Source organism: Schistocerca americana, unplaced genomic scaffold (genome assembly GCF_021461395.2).
Source record: "Schistocerca americana isolate TAMUIC-IGC-003095 unplaced genomic scaffold, iqSchAmer2.1 HiC_scaffold_204, whole genome shotgun sequence".
Classification (NCBI taxonomy): domain Eukaryota; kingdom Metazoa; phylum Arthropoda; class Insecta; order Orthoptera; family Acrididae; genus Schistocerca; species Schistocerca americana.
The window spans coordinates 159524-175655 of NW_025725911.1; the positions used below are offsets into that span (position 1 = coordinate 159524).

Consider the following 16132-nt stretch of genomic DNA (forward strand, 5'->3'; position numbering starts at 1 on the left):
GCGATATTCACACAGGGCATTCAACATCGATCGACCACTGACTGCACCCGTCTGATAAGGGCCAAGTACTTTGCCAAGAAGTACTTTAAGCCTGGTGTTTATAATCCTAGTCAAGATCTTGAAATCAGAGTTAAGCAACGTAATTGGCCGAAAGTCATTTAACATAGTCGGATTGGATGTTTTAGGAACCAGGACAACCATGCCTTCCGTGAACTGCGGGGGGAAGGCAGCATGCGATAACAGTTCGTTATACATGGCGGTCAATTCGTCGCCGATCACATCCCAGAACCGCGAATAAAATTCGACCGGCAAACCGTCTAAGCCGGCAGCTTTGTTCTTGGCAGCGCACGCAAGGATGGACTGAACTTCAGAATTAGTGACATTGGCCAAGAGAGCAGCGTTATCATCCTGATCCACTGTGGAGGCGATGTCGTTTAAAAAATCATCCCCCGCCGATAGATCGGTATCTGACTCGGAATAATGTTGTCGAAAATAATTGAAGACATGCGTCTTGATAGCACCCTGTTCATTGTACAGATTCCCGCCAGCATCCTTCAGATGAGCAATAATTTTTTGTTTACCACGTTTGGTTTCCCGTATGAGATGGAATAACGATGCGGACTCGTGGGAGACGTCATCAGAAGAGCGCGATCGGACCCGAGTGCCAACAAGTGCTTCACGAACTAAAGCAGTAATTTTGGCTTTGAGACGCTTGATGCGGATCAGGTTGTCGGACAAAGCAGATGGATCGCTGTACAGCTGGCGTAAACCGAGGAAATAAAATTCTAGAGACCGTTTCCTCCAATAAGCCCTGGTCCTGGCAAACTGGCAAATACATTTCTTAATCCGCGGCTTAACAAACTCCGTCCACCAAAGAACGCGCTCCCTATACCGAGCTTGCCTCTGGAGGCACTGCTGCCAGGTGTCAACGAGGCAACGCCGTAAATCCGCTTCATCGAGCAGCGAGACATTCAGCTGCCACGTGCGGCGTCCCAAAAATGTCTTCTGCCGCACATGCCGAATCGTTAGATGGTATGCGGAGTGGTCACTAAAACTGAGCGGCCATAATTCACAATCACGAATGGTATGTAAAAGATCTTGAGAAACATAAAACCTATCCAGACGGCTAGAAGAAGCAGCGCTCACATAGGTATATCCCATCGTGTGTGGTCGAAGGTGACACCAACTATCTTGTAAATGCAGTCCATCTGTTAACGTTAGTAGCTCGGGACAAAAATTAAAATGCGGACTTTGATCTTCGTTGCGTAAAACGCAGTTGAAATCCCCACCCAGGATGATCTTCAGTCGAACGTTCGGCAATAAGGTCACAACTTCAGCCCTAAAAAAGTCACTTCTGCCCCTTCTGCCAGCGGACCCTGTCGGGGCGTACACGTTCAGGAGAAGCAAATCCTGTAATTGGGCGGCAATGCCGCGTCCCGTTTCTAAAATCGCTGTAGGTTGGTAAGCGATGCCAGCTTTGAATAAAATCGCAGTGCCCGCCTCAGTGCCAAGATTTAATATGGCATCATACCCAGGTATTTCTCCAACCTTGGGGGACACAACTTCTTGAAAGAAAAGTATATCTATATCGGCGGCATATAGATAGTCGGTCAAGCATTTAAGTTTGACATCGGATGCAATCCTATTCAAATTAACTGTGGCAAGTTTATAATCTTGCATGGTGGGGATAGAAAGGGTCCGTGTTATTCACTTTCGTCTGCCCAAGACTTCTCGGCCGGCGTATGCTGATGGCCAGTATCCATCAGCTCAGGACTCGGACGGTCGACATGCATCTCCATATCGGCCTCCCCCACGTGGCGCGCGACGGAACCCATTTCATCTGTGCCGCCGCGTTCACTGCCGTCTGTTCGGATCTGCTTTATAGTGCGCTGCAGTTTCTTTTCCAGAGTGCGGATCTCCTCCGCACTCTGCTTCCGTGCCGACCGCTTAGATTTCCCAGTTCTTGGGGGAGGTGCGTCGGCGTCAGAAACGGTTTTGACGTCCGTCAAGAGGCTGTGTGTAGACCCTTCCTCAGATAGGTCACTGCCGAGAGGGAGGGGCGTGGGGGGCGCAACGTCAGGGGGGCAAGAAACGCGCGACCTCTCGCCACCATCCGACAACATGGAACCAGACGCGAGTATGGGACGCGTAAATACATTTAGCAGTATTCTGACGTACTTCAGACACTTCCTACTTGCATTTTTTAACCTAATTGACACGATCGAGCATTATAAAACTTAATCTGGGCAATGTTTGCAGTTGCAGCCGATGACTGCATTTCCTGTGCGTCTATATGGGCGCGCTGAGTAGCAGTGTGTGGAAACGAAAGACAGGGACGGACGTAAAGCAATCAGAACGAACAGGAAAGTATGCAGAGCCTCTGGTAGCTCAGTTGGTAGAGCGGTGGACTGTAGTGGAGGATTCACAGTTATCCATAGGTCGCTGGTTCAAATCCGGCCCAGAGGACTGTTTTTCTAATCTCAGGAGCAAAGAGGCTCCAGAGCATGCCCACTCGGTCAGAACCTCCCTATGTTTTAAACCTATTTTAAAGGAAATTCATTTGCTCAGCTTGTAATAGCTAGTTGATAATCATGGGATTCTTAGCCTTCGTAGGATAATGATATTTCTCCGAATTATCGTAAAATTGCTTGCTCTTACAGGCATTACTCGTTTAATGTGCTATATAGGTCACATCGTCGCACCAATATTCAGCCGTTTCATAGACGTCTCGTTTTTAACACAAACGTAGAAACTAAATCCCTGAGCCTATCGCTGATACTTCCTCGGCGAGAAACGCTTATTACAGAAAATTTAGACTAAACGAAGGTTCCACCGAGATTCGAACTCGGATCGCTGGATTCAGAGTCCAGAGTGCTAACCGTTACACCATGGAACCAGACACGAGTATGGGACGCGTAAATACATTTAGCAGTATTCTGACGTACTTCAGACACTTCCTACTTGCATTTTTTAACCTAATTGACACGATCGAGCATTATAAAACTTAATCTGGGCAATGTTTGCAGTTGCAGCCGATGACTGCATTTCCTGTGCGTCTATATGGGCGCGCTGAGTAGCAGTGTGTGGAAACGAAAGACAGGGACGGACGTAAAGCAATCAGAACGAACAGGAAAGTATGCAGAGCCTCTGGTAGCTCAGTTGGTAGAGCGGTGGACTGTAGTGGAGGATTCACAGTTGTCCATAGGTCGCTGGTTCAAATCCGGCCCAGAGGACTGTTTTTCTAATCTCAGGAGCAAAGAGGCTCCAGAGCATGCCCACTCGGTCAGAACCTCCCTATGTTTTAAACCTATTTTAAAGGAAATTCATTTGCTCAGCTTGTAATAGCTAGTTGATAATCATGGGATTCTTAGCCTTCGTAGGATAATGATATTTCTCCGAATTATCGTAAAATTGCTTGCTCTTACAGGCATTACTCGTTTAATGTGCTATATAGGTCACATCGTCGCACCAATATTCAGCCGTTTCATAGACGTCTCGTTTTTAACACAAACGTAGAAACTAAATCCCTGAGCCTATCGCTGATACTTCCTCGGCGAGAAACGCTTATTACAGAAAATTTAGACTAAACGAAGGTTCCACCGAGATTCGAACTCGGATCGCTGGATTCAGAGTCCAGAGTGCTAACCGTTACACCATGGAACCAGACACGAGTATGGGACGCGTAAATACATTTAGCAGTATTCTGACGTACTTCAGACACTTCCTACTTGCATTTTTTAACCTAATTGACACGATCGAGCATTATAAAACTTAATCTGGGCAATGTTTGCAGTTGCAGCCGATGACTGCATTTCCTGTGCGTCTATATGGGCGCGCTGAGTAGCAGTGTGTGGAAACGAAAGACAGGGACGGACGTAAAGCAATCAGAACGAACAGGAAAGTATGCAGAGCCTCTGGTAGCTCAGTTGGTAGAGCGGTGGACTGTAGTGGAGGATTCACAGTTATCCATAGGTCGCTGGTTCAAATCCGGCCCAGAGGACTGTTTTTCTAATCTCAGGAGCAAAGAGGCTCCAGAGCATGCCCACTCGGTCAGAACCTCCCTATGTTTTAAACCTATTTTAAAGGAAATTCATTTGCTCAGCTTGTAATAGCTAGTTGATAATCATGGGATTCTTAGCCTTCGTAGGATAATGATATTTCTCCGAATTATCGTAAAATTGCTTGCTCTTACAGGCATTACTCGTTTAATGTGCTATATAGGTCACATCGTCGCACCAATATTCAGCCGTTTCATAGACGTCTCGTTTTTAACACAAACGTAGAAACTAAATCCCTGAGCCTATCGCTGATACTTCCTCGGCGAGAAACGCTTATTACAGAAAATTTAGACTAAACGAAGGTTCCACCGAGATTCGAACTCGGATCGCTGGATTCAGAGTCCAGAGTGCTAACCGTTACACCATGGAACCAGACACGAGTATGGGACGCGTAAATACATTTAGCAGTATTCTGACGTACTTCAGACACTTCCTACTTGCATTTTTTAACCTAATTGACACGATCGAGCATTATAAAACTTAATCTGGGCAATGTTTGCAGTTGCAGCCGATGACTGCATTTCCTGTGCGTCTATATGGGCGCGCTGAGTAGCAGTGTGTGGAAACGAAAGACAGGGACGGACGTAAAGCAATCAGAACGAACAGGAAAGTATGCAGAGCCTCTGGTAGCTCAGTTGGTAGAGCGGTGGACTGTAGTGGAGGATTCACAGTTATCCATAGGTCGCTGGTTCAAATCCGGCCCAGAGGACTGTTTTTCTAATCTCAGGAGCAAAGAGGCTCCAGAGCATGCCCACTCGGTCAGAACCTCCCTATGTTTTAAACCTATTTTAAAGGAAATTCATTTGCTCAGCTTGTAATAGCTAGTTGATAATCATGGGATTCTTAGCCTTCGTAGGATAATGATATTTCTCCGAATTATCGTAAAATTGCTTGCTCTTACAGGCATTACTCGTTTAATGTGCTATATAGGTCACATCGTCGCACCAATATTCAGCCGTTTCATAGACGTCTCGTTTTTAACACAAACGTAGAAACTAAATCCCTGAGCCTATCGCTGATACTTCCTCGGCGAGAAACGCTTATTACAGAAAATTTAGACTAAACGAAGGTTCCACCGAGATTCGAACTCGGATCGCTGGATTCAGAGTCCAGAGTGCTAACCGTTACACCATGGAACCAGACACGAGTATTGGACGCGTAAATACATTTAGCAGTATTCTGACGTACTTCAGACACTTCCTACTTGCATTTTTTAACCTAATTGACACGATCGAGCATTATAAAACTTAATCTGGGCAATGTTTGCAGTTGCAGCCGATGACTGCATTTCCTGTGCGTCTATATGGGCGCGCTGAGTAGCAGTGTGTGGAAACGAAAGACAGGGACGGACGTAAAGCAATCAGAACGAACAAGAAAGTATGCAGAGCCTCTGGTAGCTCAGTTGGTAGAGCGGTGGACTGTGGTGGAGGATTCACAGTTATCCGTAGGTCGCTGGTTCAAATCCGGCCCAGAGGACTGTTTTTCTAATCTCAGGAGCAAAGAGGCTCCAGAGCATGCCCACTCGGTCAGAACCTCCCTATGTTTTAAACCTATTTTAAAGGAAATTCATTTGCTCAGCTAGTAATAGCTAGTTGATAATCATGGGAGTCTTAGCCTTCGTAGGATAATGATATTTCTTCGAATTATCGTAAAATTGCTTGCTCTTACAGGCATTACTCGTTTAATGTGCTATATAGGTCATATCGTCGCACCAATATTCAGCCGTTTCATAGACGTCTCGTTTTTAACACAAACGTAGAAACTAAATCCCTGAGCCTATCGCTGATACTTCCTCGACGAGAAACGCTTATTACAGAAAATTTAGACTAAACGAAGGTTCCACCGAGATTCGAACTCGGATCGCTGGATTCAGAGTCCAGAGTGCTAACCGTTACACCATGGAACCAGACACGACCATGGGACGCGTAAATACATTTAGCAGTATACTGACGTACTTCAGACACTTCCTACTTGCATTTTTTAACCTAATTGACACGATCGAGCATTATAAAACTTAATCTGGGCAATGTTTGCAGTTGCAGCCGATGACTGCATTTCCTGTGCGTCTATATGGGCGCGCTGAGTAGCAGTGTGTGGAAACGAAAGACAGGGACGGACGTAAAGCAATCAGAACGAACAAGAAAGTATGCAGAGCCTCTGATAGCTCAGTTGGTAGAGCGGTGGACTGTAGTGGAGGATTCACAGTTATCCATAGGTCGCTGGTTCAAATCCGGCCCAGAGGACTGTTTTTCTAATCTCAGGAGCAAAGAGGCTCCAGAGCATGCCCACTCGGTCAGAACCTCCCTATGTTTTAAACCTATTTTAAAGGAAATTCATTTGCTCAGCTAGTAATAGCTAGTTGATAATCATGGGAGTCTTAGCCTTCGTAGGATAATGATATTTCTTCGAATTATCGTAAAATTGCTTGCTCTTACAGGCATTACTCGTTTAATGTGCTATATAGGTCATATCGTCGCACCAATATTCAGCCGTTTCATAGACGTCTCGTTTTTAACACAAACGTAGAAACTAAATCCCTGAGCCTATCGCTGATACTTCCTCGACGAAAAACGTTTATTACAGAAAATTTAGACTAAACGAAGGTTCCACCGAGATTCGAACTCGGATCGCTGGATTCAGAGTCCAGAGTGCTAACCGTTACACCATGGAACCAGACACGACCATGGGACGCGTAAATACATTTAGCAGTATACTGACGTACTTCAGACACTTCCTACTTGCATTTTTTAACCTAATTGACACGATCGAGCATTATAAAACTTAATCTGGGCAATGTTTGCAGTTGCAGCCGATGACTGCATTTCCTGTGCGTCTATATGGGCGCGCTGAGTAGCAGTGTGTGGAAACGAAAGACAGGGACGGACGTAAAGCAATCAGAACGAACAAGAAAGTATGCAGAGCCTCTGGTAGCTCAGTTGGTAGAGCGGTGGACTGTAGTGGAGGATTCACAGTTATCCATAGGTCGCTGGTTCAAATCCGGCCCAGAGGACTGTTTTTCTAATCTCAGGAGCAAAGAGGCTCCAGAGCATGCCCACTCGGTCAGAACCTCCCTATGTTTTAAACCTATTTTAAAGGAAATTCATTTGCTCAGCTAGTAATAGCTAGTTGATAATCATGGGAGTCTTAGCCTTCGTAGGATAATGATATTTCTTCGAATTATCGTAAAATTGCTTGCTCTTACAGGCATTACTCGTTTAATGTGCTATATAGGTCATATCGTCGCACCAATATTCAGCCGTTTCATAGACGTCTCGTTTTTAACACAAACGTAGAAACTAAATCCCTGAGCCTATCGCTGATACTTCCTCGACGAGAAACGCTTATTACAGAAAATTTAGACTAAACGAAGGTTCCACCGAGATTCGAACTCGGATCGCTGGATTCAGAGTCCAGAGTGCTAACCGTTACACCATGGAACCAGACACGACCATGGGACGCGTAAATACATTTAGCAGTATACTGACGTACTTCAGACACTTCCTACTTGCATTTTTTAACCTAATTGACACGATCGAGCATTATAAAACTTAATCTGGGCAATGTTTGCAGTTGCAGCCGATGACTGCATTTCCTGTGCGTCTATATGGGCGCGCTGAGTAGCAGTGTGTGGAAACGAAAGACAGGGACGGACGTAAAGCAATCAGAACGAACAAGAAAGTATGCAGAGCCTCTTGTAGCTCAGTTGGTGAGCAGTCGGGCTTGAGAAGCCGTGGGGCGCGGACGTGCTGTTTACGTCCCAGCCGCGTCCAGCAGCTTAGCAGAGGCGGTGAGTGTTGTGATAGCGGCGCAGCGTCCATCGTACAGGCAACGTTCACATGGCTCATACTATACGAAAGTCGACAGTAAAGTTCACGTTTGAGAACCGCTTTGCCCGACCCAAAGCGCTTGAAGTTGAACGTTTTTTGAGAGAGGTAGTGAAATTAGATCCAAACGAACTATTTGGTATTCATGTTTCGATAGTGGCAAGTGTTGTGTATGTGAAACTTATCAATGACGATTGCTGTGACCGACTGATTCGGACGTCGGGAGGCTGTTATAAGTTCCTTCACTCCGATGGCAATGTAGGGACAGTCCTTGTGGAACCAGCGGGCATTGGAATCAGAACGGTACGTGTCTTTGAACTACCATTTGAGGTGACTGCCCACCAAGTAACTTCGGCCCTGCAAAATTATGGGACGGTCCTCGCCCATACAGAGGAGAAGTGGTTGAGCTTTGAGACGTACCCTGTTCTTAATGGTGTCCGTCAAGTGAGAATCGACCTTCAGAAACATATCCCCTCCTACGTATACATTTGTGGCTGCAGAGCGATCGTCATGTATGATGGACAACCTCGTACATGCTCTGGTTGTGGAAAAGAAGGTCACGTACGATCGGACTGTCTACAACGACGAATTGCACAATTGCCTGTGGGCGAGAACCTCGATCCGCAGCGGTCCCAAGCTATGCCACTTACGTATGTCGCGGCTGCGCGAGGAGCTGCGGTGCCATTCCCCGCTGTTACCGATCCTCCCGCTGCATCACAGGAGCAGGCCATGCTGCAGGAGGCCCCGGTGGTCGATCACTCTGTGCGGCCGGCTTCAGACGCCCCCAGTCCGGATGTCTCCGCGCATGTGGACCCTCCGCGGACGGAAGTGATGGACGTGGTCTCTGACGTGACGCCCGAGACGGGAGCGGACTCCGAAACACCTAGTGCGGGACAGTCTCAACCTTCAGACGCGGAGGAAGCCCATACTTCTCGGCACCAACAAAAGAAGCGCAAGAAACAACGTATCGCTCCCCCAGATGCTGGCGAAGCAGCTCGCCCATATCGTGAAAAAGCCACACGGATTGCGCAAACGCAGCGCGGCACTCCGGCGACGAGTTCTGCAACAGACCAGGCCCCTACGCAGCGAGAGGCCAGCCCCCCTGGTCACGGTGGCGTTGACGCCTGCAGATCGACCCCTATGGATGTGAGTACGACGCGACCCCTTGAACCATGTGATGAGCCGGATCGCAACCTTCCGAACTTGCTCCGCCCCGCCCCTGTGCATAATGAAGTAAATTGGGCTGATGATGTTGAGATTGACGCTCAGAATTCCGGACCGACGGATAAACCACTGGCCGTGGCCGACACCCATGGTACCATGGGTAACGCATTCCGACCAGGATCAAGTGAGCCGATCGACGGCTCGGAGAAAGCACAGCGAACCTAAAAGCAGAAGGTGCCGCGGCGATGTGTCCAATGAACCCTCAACAGGCGTATCGCATAGCGACAATCAACATTAATAAAATCAGCAGTGCTCGTAAACTGCAGCTTCTCAGTGACATGTTACGAGCGGCGGATGTCGATATCGCCCTGTTACAGGAGGTCAGGGAGTCGGATCTCCAGTCCTTGCGCACATATACCGCTCATGTCCATCCTGGTACCGCACACGAATTGGGCACTGCCATTTTAACCAAAGAGGGTCTCGAAGTTACGGACGTCGCTTTTCTACCTTCGGCGAGAGGTACAGCGCTTACGCTCGCTGGCGTCCGCATCATTAATGTCTACGCTCCATCTGGCTCAAGTAATAGAGGCGCCCGCTCGGAATTCTATAGGACTGACATAATGCCCCTGTTCGCGAGCAGGTATGATCACGTCGTTTTCGGAGGTGACTTCAACTGCGTGCTGTCACCCCGCGACCAGACGCCGAACTACAACACATGCCCGGAGCTCTCTGCCATTATACGTGACATGGCCTTGCTGGACACATGGACCTGCCTTCATGGAGACGCGCCGGGGTTCACGTACTTCACGGCTACGTCAGCGAGCCGCCTGGACCGCATATACACGTCGCGCGGGCTTCGTCTCAGTCTTCAGCAGTCGGAACTCTGGCCGACGATCTTTTCAGATCATTTGGCGTATATCTGCACCATCACTCTGGCGCGCCAGGCAACCTATCGCGGCAGAGGATTGTGGAAATTGAATGTCGCTGTTCTGCAGGATCGTGATTGCCGTGTACAAGTCACCGAAACCTGGACGAACTGCTTACGTCGCACACACGCCTATCAGTCGGTGCTCCTCTGGTGGCTACATTGCGCCAAACCGGCCTTGAGGAGGACACTAATGAACTACTCCCGCGAGAGGATGCAATGGTACAATGCGACGGTGGAATTTTACTTTAGTGTTCTCCGTGACATGTACAACCGTCCCGCACAACGACCGGTTAGTCTTGTGGAAATCAACCGCGTCAAAGCCAAACTGTTGCATCTCATGCGCCACAAGATGGATGGAACCGTCATTCGAGCACGACTGGGATATGAGGTCGCGCACGAACGACCCTCATTGCACCACGTGGTAGGGGAAAAGCGGCAGTATACACGCAAACTCATCACGGCACTTCGGACGGTGGACGGCCGGCGGTTAACCACACAGGCCGAGATCAAAAAAGGGTTCGTGGAGTACTATGCCAGTCTGTACTCGCAGAAGAAGCCAGATCGCGAGGCACTTAATGACATACTCACGGCCCTGCCGCGCCGACTCGATCGCGCCACTGTTGATGCACTGCAGGAAGATGTGACGGAAGAGGAAGTGGCGACGGCCTTGGCCAAGGGTCGCAAGAATAAAGCCCCTGGGCCCGATGGACTGCCTATAGAATTCTACAGAGAATTTCAAAGTATCCTCACGCCGATGTTGAGACAGATGTTCCAGGAGCTACTCAATCCTGAGGTGGCAGTCCCTCGCGAATTTACGCAGGGACTAATCATTCCAGTCCCGAAGACATCTTCCGGATACTCTGTGCATCAATTCCGGCCGATAACACTGCTTAACAGTGATTACAAACTCTTTGCACGACTCCTGGCCCTTCGCTTCCGACCGGCCCTTACACTGTTAACGGGAAAAGACCAGACTGGAGTCGGTGACAATCGCGCTATTCATATGGCGTTGTGTGACTACCGTGATCTGATAGCCATCGCAGATGCGTGTAGAATGCAAGGTGCCATGCTTGCTGTCGACTTAGAAAAAGCCTTTGATGCAGTCGGCCATGACTTTCTCCGCGAAACAATGACGGCGATGAGTGTTCCACAACGGCTCATTGCGTCGGTCTTGCGGCTTCTTCATGGATCAGAGTCAATGATCTTAGTAAACGGACTTTTAGCAGGACCCGTACAGATACACTGCTCTGTCAGACAGGGGTGTCCCCTCTCCATGAGCTTGTTTGCCCTCGCGATTGAGCCGCTGTTGGTTCAACTCCACACAACGCTACGGGGCGTCACTATGCGAGAAGATAAATTTGTGTACCGGGCTTACGCGGATGATGTCGTCATCTTAGTACGTTCGAACGCAGAGGTTCATATGGCAATAGCTCTGATTGAGAGATACGGCAAAGCGGCTGGTGCACAGCTCAACAGGCGGAAATCGGGAATTATGCACATTGGACGCGGGTTACCCGCGCAACCAGAAACCCGCATTAAGGTGCTTACAGAGATGAAATGTTTGGGAGTAACGTACACTAAGAATATGCGCCGCACGATCGCTCTCAACTACAAACGCCTCTTGCACAATATCCGCGCCAGTATCCGACTACACACCTTACGGTCCCTCGATGCGCTGCAAAAGGTCGAATTCGTCAACGCCTACCTGGTGTCGAAGATTATATACATAGCGCGAATATTTCCCATGCCGCGGGCGACAGCGGACAGACTCCAGGCAGTCTTCGGCCATTACGTGAACCACGGACATCTCTTTAAAGTAAGTCACGCGACGCTCACTCTCCCGCTGATAGCTGGCGGCCTCGGACTCATCAATGTCTACGTCAAGGCCTTGGCGTTGTTCGTGCGACTGACGCTATGGCATTGGAAACGCGACCATAACCGTCTGATCTCCTTCCTCCTGACGGAAATCGTGCCCCCCAACCTGGACCCGCCGATCGATATTCACCACATCCCAACGGCCTTGTGCCACTGCCGGACTTTTCTGCTGGACTACAGTTACCTGCGGAAGATGCTGCCTATTGACGACCTGCCCGCAGTCCGCAGTGTGTACGGCACCCTTATGTTGCGACAGCGCCGGAACGTGGTCGAAAGCAAATATCCTCGGTACGACTGGACTGCGGTCTGGTGCAATATCCACCCCCCTAACTTACCGACGGCGGCGCGGGCCACATGGTACTATTACGTGAATCGTAAATACCCGACGCAGTCACGTCTGAACCAGATTCATCTCGCGGCATCGCCGCTTTGCCCGACGTGCCAACTGCACGATACGGACCTCCACCGGCTAGTTTGCGGGGCTGCAAAGGACGTGTGCCAACTGCTTTGTCGCCTATTGGCCTTCATCCAACGCACGGCGCCGCACGCCATTTCAATGATGTCCCTACTCTGCCCTGATGATAACCCGTACCCGCGAACGAAGAGACACGCAGTACATTGGTTAATGGGGATAACTGTGTACTACCTATTCAGCACGTCGGAGCATGACGTGGGCGAGTACAGATCATTCTTGGAGACCCAACACTGGATACTGAAGCGAACACAGACATACCGCAAACATTATGCCCATTTTCTTATGAAGGTGTTTGAATACTTTCTGGCGAACCGTTGACGATAGGCATGAGCAGTTAGTCTATATATCGCTGTATGGCGATGCTGGTATCTACACAGGTAAAATTGTGTAACGATACACGAAGAATCCATGCATCAATAAAAAAAAAAAAAAAAAAAAAAAAAAGTTGGTAGAGCGGTGGACTGTAGTGGAGGATTCACAGTTATCCATAGGTCGCTGGTTCAAATCCGGCCCAGAGGACTGTTTTTCTAATCTCAGGAGCAAAGAGGCTCCAGAGCATGCCCACTCGGTCAGAACCTCCCTATGTTTTAAACCTATTTTAAAGGAAATTCATTTGCTCAGCTAGTAATAGCTAGTTGATAATCATGGGAGTCTTAGCCTTCGTAGGATAATGATTTTTCTTCGAATTATCGTAAAATTGCTTGCTCTTACAGGCATTACTCGTTTAATGTGCTATATAGGTCATATCGTCGCACCAATATTCAGCCGTTTCATAGACGTCTCGTTTTTAACACAAACGTAGAAACTAAATCCCTGTGCCTATCGCTGATACTTCCTCGACGAGAAACGCTTATTACAGAAAATTTAGACTAAACGAAGGTTCCACCGAGATTCGAAGTCGGATCGCTGGATTCAGAGTCCAGAGCGCTAACCGTTACACCATGGAACCAGACACGACCATGGGACGCGTAAATACATTTAGCAGTATACTGACGTACTTCAGACACTTCCTACTTGCATTTTTTAACCTAATTGACACGATCGAGCATTATAAAACTTAATCTGGGCAATGTTTGCAGTTGCAGCCGATGACTGCATTTCCTGTGCGTCTATATGGGCGCGCTGAGTAGCAGTGTGTGGAAACGAAAGACAGGGACGGACGTAAAGCAATCAGAACGAACAAGAAAGTATGCAGAGCCTCTGGTAGCTCAGTTGGTACTGAAGCTAGCCGAAGAAGGCAAAAAAGGTGAGCGAATGGATGGGCTGTATGGGGAGATGGGAGGCCCAAAAAAAAAAAAAAAAAAAAAAAAAAAAAAAAAAAAAAAAAATAAACAACAAAAAAAAAAAAAAAAAAAAAGTTGGTAGAGCGGTGGACTGTAGTGGAGGATTCACAGTTATCCATAGGTCGCTGGTTCAAATCCGGCCCAGAGGACTGTTTTTCTAATCTCAGGAGCAAAGAGGCTCCAGAGCATGCCCACTCGGTCAGAATCTCCCTATGTTTTAAACCTATTTTAAAGGAAATTCATTTGCTCAGCTAGTAATAGCTAGTTGATAATCATGGGAGTCTTAGCCTTCGTAGGATAATGATTTTTCTTCGAATTATCGTAAAATTGCTTGCTCTTACAGGCATTACTCGTTTAATGTGCTATATAGGTCATATCGTCGCACCAATATTCAGCCGTTTCATAGACGTCTCGTTTAAAACACAAACGTAGAAACTAAATCCCTGAGCCTATCGCTGATACTTCCTCGACGAGAAACGCTTATTACAGAAAATTTAGACTAAACGAAGGTTCCACCGAGATTCGAACTCGGATCGCTGGATTCAGAGTCCAGAGTGCTAACCGTTACACCATGGAACCAGACACGACCATGGGACGCGTAAATACATTTAGCAGTATACTGACGTACTTCAGACACTTCCTACTTGCATTTTTTAACCTAATTGACACGATCGAGCATTATAAAACTTAATCTGGGCAATGTTTGCAGTTGCAGCCGATGACTGCATTTCCTGTGCGTCTATATGGGCGCGCTGAGTAGCAGTGTGTGGAAACGAAAGACAGGGACGGACGTAAAGCAATCAGAACGAACAAGAAAGTATGCAGAGCCTCTGGTAGCTCAGTTGGTAGAGCGGTGGACTGTAGTGGAGGATTCACAGTTATCCATAGGTCGCTGGTTCAAATCCGGCCCAGAGGACTGTTTTTCTAATCTCAGGAGCAAAGAGGCTCCAGAGCATGCCCACTCGGTCAGAACCTCCCTATGTTTTAAACCTATTTTAAAGGAAATTCATTTGCTCAGCTAGTAATAGCTAGTTGATAATCATGGGAGTCTTAGCCTTCGTAGGATAATGATATTTCTTCGAATTATCGTAAAATTGCTTGCTCTTACAGGCATTACTCGTTTAATGTGCTATATAGGTCATATCGTCACACCAATATTCAGCTGTTTCATAGACGTCTCGTTTTTAACACAAACGTAGAAACTAAATCCCTGAGCCTATCGCTGATACTTCCTCGACGAGAAACGCTTATTACAGAAAATTTAGACTAAACGAAGGTTCCACCGAGATTCGAACTCGGATCGCTGGATTCAGAGTCCAGAGTGCTAACCGTTACACCATGGAACCAGACACGACCATGGGACGCGTAAATACATTTAGCAGTATACTGACGTACTTCAGACACTTCCTACTTGCATTTTTTAACCTAATTGACACGATCGAGCATTATAAAACTTAATCTGGGCAATGTTTGCAGTTGCAGCCGATGACTGCATTTCCTGTGCGTCTATATGGGCGCGCTGAGTAGCAGTGTGTGGAAACGAAAGACAGGGACGGACGTAAAGCAATCAGAACGAACAAGAAAGTATGCAGAGCCTCTGGTAGCTCAGTTGGTAGAGCGGTGGACTGTAGTGGAGGATTCACAGTTATCCATAGGTCGCTGGTTCAAATCCGGCCCAGAGGACTGTTTTTCTAATCTCAGGAGCAAAGAGGCTCCAGAGCATGCCCACTCGGTCAGAACCTCCCTATGTTTTAAACCTATTTTAAAGGAAATTCATTTGCTCAGCTAGTAATAGCTAGTTGATAATCATGGGAGTCTTAGCCTTCGTAGGATAATGATATTTCTTCGAATTATCGTAAAATTGCTTGCTCTTACAGGCATTACTCGTTTAATGTGCTATATAGGTCATATCGTCGCACCAATATTCAGCCGTTTCATAGACGTCTCGTTTTTAACACAAACGTAGAAACTAAATCCCTGAGCCTATCGCTGATACTTCCTCGACGAGAAACGCTTATTACAGAAAATTTAGACTAAACGAAGGTTCCACCGAGATTCGAACTCGGATCGCTGGATTCAGAGTCCAGAGTGCTAACCGTTACACCATGGAACCAGACACGACCATGGGACGCGTAAATACATTTAGCAGTATACTGACGTACTTCAGACACTTCCTACTTGCATTTTTTAACCTAATTGACACGATCGAGCATTATAAAACTTAATCTGGGCAATGTTTGCAGTTGCAGCCGATGACTGCATTTCCTGTGCGTCTATATGGGCGCGCTGAGTAGCAGTGTGTGGAAACGAAAGACAGGGACGGACGTAAAGCAATCAGAACGAACAAGAAAGTATGCAGAGCCTCTGGTAGCTCAGTTGGTAGAGCGGTGGACTGTAGTGGAGGATTCACAGTTATCCATAGGTCGCTGGTTCAAATCCGGCCCAGAGGACTGTTTTTCTAATCTCAGGAGCAAAGAGGCTCCAGAGCATGCCCACTCGGTCAGAACCTCCCTATGTTTTAAACC

The 16132-nt window shown here is 47.6% G+C and overlaps 21 non-coding genes across 21 annotated transcripts; 10 read left to right on the top strand and 11 right to left on the bottom strand.

The window, feature by feature from the left end:
- Positions 1–2377: 2377 nt before the first annotated feature.
- Trnay-gua lies at positions 2378–2466 on the top strand. Its single transcript is given in 2 exon segments — positions 2378–2414; positions 2431–2466. It is a non-coding gene; the product is annotated as a tRNA-Tyr (tRNA).
- A 358-nt stretch (positions 2467–2824) lies between these two features.
- Trnaq-cug lies at positions 2825–2896 on the bottom strand. Its single transcript has one exon. It is a non-coding gene; the product is annotated as a tRNA-Gln (tRNA).
- Positions 2897–3144: 248 nt separating this feature from the next.
- On the top strand, positions 3145–3233 carry Trnay-gua. The gene is given in 2 exon segments: positions 3145–3181; positions 3198–3233. It is a non-coding gene; the product is annotated as a tRNA-Tyr (tRNA).
- A 358-nt stretch (positions 3234–3591) lies between these two features.
- Positions 3592–3663, bottom strand: Trnaq-cug. Its single transcript has one exon. It is a non-coding gene; the product is annotated as a tRNA-Gln (tRNA).
- Positions 3664–3911: 248 nt separating this feature from the next.
- On the top strand, positions 3912–4000 carry Trnay-gua. The gene is given in 2 exon segments: positions 3912–3948; positions 3965–4000. It is a non-coding gene; the product is annotated as a tRNA-Tyr (tRNA).
- Positions 4001–4358: 358 nt separating this feature from the next.
- Trnaq-cug lies at positions 4359–4430 on the bottom strand. Its single transcript has one exon. It is a non-coding gene; the product is annotated as a tRNA-Gln (tRNA).
- Positions 4431–4678: 248 nt separating this feature from the next.
- On the top strand, positions 4679–4767 carry Trnay-gua. Its single transcript is given in 2 exon segments — positions 4679–4715; positions 4732–4767. It is a non-coding gene; the product is annotated as a tRNA-Tyr (tRNA).
- Positions 4768–5125: 358 nt separating this feature from the next.
- On the bottom strand, positions 5126–5197 carry Trnaq-cug. The gene has a single exon. It is a non-coding gene; the product is annotated as a tRNA-Gln (tRNA).
- A 248-nt stretch (positions 5198–5445) lies between these two features.
- Trnah-gug lies at positions 5446–5534 on the top strand. The gene is given in 2 exon segments: positions 5446–5482; positions 5499–5534. It is a non-coding gene; the product is annotated as a tRNA-His (tRNA).
- A 358-nt stretch (positions 5535–5892) lies between these two features.
- Positions 5893–5964, bottom strand: Trnaq-cug. Its single transcript has one exon. It is a non-coding gene; the product is annotated as a tRNA-Gln (tRNA).
- A 248-nt stretch (positions 5965–6212) lies between these two features.
- On the top strand, positions 6213–6301 carry Trnay-gua. The gene is given in 2 exon segments: positions 6213–6249; positions 6266–6301. It is a non-coding gene; the product is annotated as a tRNA-Tyr (tRNA).
- A 358-nt stretch (positions 6302–6659) lies between these two features.
- Trnaq-cug lies at positions 6660–6731 on the bottom strand. Its single transcript has one exon. It is a non-coding gene; the product is annotated as a tRNA-Gln (tRNA).
- Positions 6732–6979: 248 nt separating this feature from the next.
- Positions 6980–7068, top strand: Trnay-gua. Its single transcript is given in 2 exon segments — positions 6980–7016; positions 7033–7068. It is a non-coding gene; the product is annotated as a tRNA-Tyr (tRNA).
- Positions 7069–7426: 358 nt separating this feature from the next.
- On the bottom strand, positions 7427–7498 carry Trnaq-cug. The gene has a single exon. It is a non-coding gene; the product is annotated as a tRNA-Gln (tRNA).
- Positions 7499–13201: 5703 nt separating this feature from the next.
- Positions 13202–13273, bottom strand: Trnaq-cug. Its single transcript has one exon. It is a non-coding gene; the product is annotated as a tRNA-Gln (tRNA).
- An 841-nt stretch (positions 13274–14114) lies between these two features.
- Positions 14115–14186, bottom strand: Trnaq-cug. The gene has a single exon. It is a non-coding gene; the product is annotated as a tRNA-Gln (tRNA).
- A 248-nt stretch (positions 14187–14434) lies between these two features.
- Trnay-gua lies at positions 14435–14523 on the top strand. Its single transcript is given in 2 exon segments — positions 14435–14471; positions 14488–14523. It is a non-coding gene; the product is annotated as a tRNA-Tyr (tRNA).
- Positions 14524–14881: 358 nt separating this feature from the next.
- Positions 14882–14953, bottom strand: Trnaq-cug. Its single transcript has one exon. It is a non-coding gene; the product is annotated as a tRNA-Gln (tRNA).
- A 248-nt stretch (positions 14954–15201) lies between these two features.
- Trnay-gua lies at positions 15202–15290 on the top strand. The gene is given in 2 exon segments: positions 15202–15238; positions 15255–15290. It is a non-coding gene; the product is annotated as a tRNA-Tyr (tRNA).
- A 358-nt stretch (positions 15291–15648) lies between these two features.
- Trnaq-cug lies at positions 15649–15720 on the bottom strand. Its single transcript has one exon. It is a non-coding gene; the product is annotated as a tRNA-Gln (tRNA).
- A 248-nt stretch (positions 15721–15968) lies between these two features.
- On the top strand, positions 15969–16057 carry Trnay-gua. The gene is given in 2 exon segments: positions 15969–16005; positions 16022–16057. It is a non-coding gene; the product is annotated as a tRNA-Tyr (tRNA).
- The last annotated feature ends 75 nt before the right edge of the window (positions 16058–16132 follow it).